Below are 2710 nucleotides of genomic sequence, written 5' to 3' on the forward strand. Positions count from 1 at the left end.
GCCGCTATGCTACTCCTGGGAAGATTCTCTTCAAGTCTACTAAAGTAAATTGTTGGTTAGGCCAACTTGGGCACTATCCCGAAACCAAGGTAAGTTGATTATTTGGGAATTTTCAGTATTACCAAGCTTATCTGAGTTTAGATTCTATGTTGTATGGGAATATACTGGTGTTTTGTGGAGTAAAACTAGGGTATTATGTTTTCACGATTAGGGTGTTTTTAGAACCCTGCAAGTGTGGGTTGAGGACCCTAGCGGGTATATTTCCAGGAACTTAGGTAAATTATAGTTTAGAAATGATGAATATGTGGAGTTGGGGAAAATGTGAATGTGATAGTTATTACGGTAAATTCAGTTGTTTGATTGGGAATTATATGGGTGTTATTTTAGGGAATTGAAAATTATGAATGCTGCATGCGTGAAATTATTAGCAGTATTTCGAGCTAGATAACCAGGTAAGGGGAATACATGTTATGTCAGCCTTATTAGATGTTTTATCAGTATGATATAGTATTTGATCAGAACATATGTATAGAGTTTATTATATTGTGGGGCTTGAGAAATGCTGGAATAATATAGAATATGTAATATAGTTTTACAAAAGCATGATTATATAGCCTAAAGAATTATGAAACACAGCGTATACAGTTTTACATATAGAATTATACAGAAATACAACTTATATGATTATATAGTATTTTACAGAATCATGCTTATACAGTATTTTATAGAATCATGTTTATACAGTATTTTACAGAATCATGCTTATATAGTATTTTACAGAATCATGCTTATACAGTATTTTATAGAAATATGATTTCGTAGTAAATCTCAGAGCATAATTGTACAATATTTTACAGAGTGATCATACAGTGTTTTTATTTACGATGATTATCTAGATTATATAACCCTGATATACAGAATATAGAATCATGATATACAGAAATACAAATTATACAGAATATAGAGCCATGACATACAGAATATAGAATTACAGTTACAGAATTATAGAATATACAGATATACAGTTATTATAGTATCATGGCTATACAGTTTATACAGAATCATGGTTAATAAAGAAATACAGAATCATGGTAAAACAGTTAGATTTATATAGAAATATTATTATACAGTATTAGATCCCAATGGAATACAACAGTTTACAAAGCACGGTATCGTTGCATTACAGTATAGACAGTGCAACCATACATCTTAAATAGAGTATGGTACAACCGATTATGCCTTTGTGTAGAGTTGTTAGCTCCCTGGAGTCCGAACCAGGTAGAGCGGGTCTTTCGTGCTATAGACATCCAAATATGCATACAGTTAGGCTAACACTAGAGAGCCAACCAGTGTTTAGCCCCACCTTCGGGCCGCACAACCCAGTTATGAGGGGCAAAATCATGACATATAGCCATCCAGGAGGAAATTTATAGATATATAGCTACGTATAGTACACACATAAAATAGAGATTACGTATTATAGATAGAATTACTTTTGAATAGAAAACTCAGAAATTTCCATATTTTTATATGATATAAGCATGTGTTATTATACAGATGTTTTCTTGATATATATCTTATACAACATTAATTAAATGATATGTTGCGAACTAACTCATACACCACACACTGGTGATAACATGTTTCTCCTTACTGAGAGGTGTCTCACCCCAAAATTATTAAACATTTCAGGTAATCCAGAGAAGCGAGCAGGGCCGGCTCAGAGATAGTTGGTGTAGAGTCGACGTAGTTTTTGGGGTGAGTTTTGGACTGGTTTGTGGAGCCCATAGTGTTTTTGGGACTTTTTGGGAAGTGTTATGTATGTATGTGTGTATGTGTACAGCTAGGTATATAGTACTCTAGTATTGTACTTTGATATATGTACTTCTACTGCTTAGGAACTATATGAAATGCACAAGATACCACGATCCCATTTCGGGTCATGATGATGTCAGTTATGTTCATGTAAGGTTTCAGAACCCATTTATTAATATAAAAGAAAAAGATGGAAATTTCAGGTTGTTACAGGTGGTACTGTGTAAGTAGGATTTTTTGGATTACAGGGTTTGGGTGAGCACCACAGGCACAATTTTGGGAACCCTGCAGGTGTGGTTTAGGAAACTAGGTAAGGGGAAATAAAATTATATCAGTATTTTATTAAGGTGAACCGGTTGTTTACGAGCATATGAAACCTAGTATGTATCTACATGATTTTCAGAATAGCCTGAGTACTACAAAATGATGATTTTTTGTAAAGTTTATATTTGGGATAATTGCATATGATATTAAATTCGTGTGGTATGAGAACAATTTTTCCTAATAAATTGAATATGAATTACTATGGTATTTGGGCTTGCATATGGGGATGTTTGTAATAATTATGGCATGATGAATGAATTGTTATGTTTGATTCCTATGTGAAGATGTATTGATATGTTGAATTCCTGTGTGAAAATGCATTGATGCGTTTGTGTGAATTACTTGGTGTGGTTATTCGTATGCATCACAATATAACGTTGGCATGAGGAGGTTGTTATATTGCCTAGATATAAATTATGATATGAAGTTGGCAGGCCGAGGAGTTCGTCATATTGTCATTAATATAAGATAGGACTTTGGCAGGCCTGAGGAGCTTGTTCTACTGATGTACTGCGGGCAAGTCATGGGGATTGGATACTGGTGAATAGTTGTGTCTTTATAGGCCACGTTA

This window comes from Malania oleifera, chromosome 6 (assembly GCF_029873635.1).
Source record: "Malania oleifera isolate guangnan ecotype guangnan chromosome 6, ASM2987363v1, whole genome shotgun sequence".
In the NCBI taxonomy this organism is placed as follows: Eukaryota; Viridiplantae; Streptophyta; class Magnoliopsida; order Santalales; family Ximeniaceae; genus Malania; species Malania oleifera.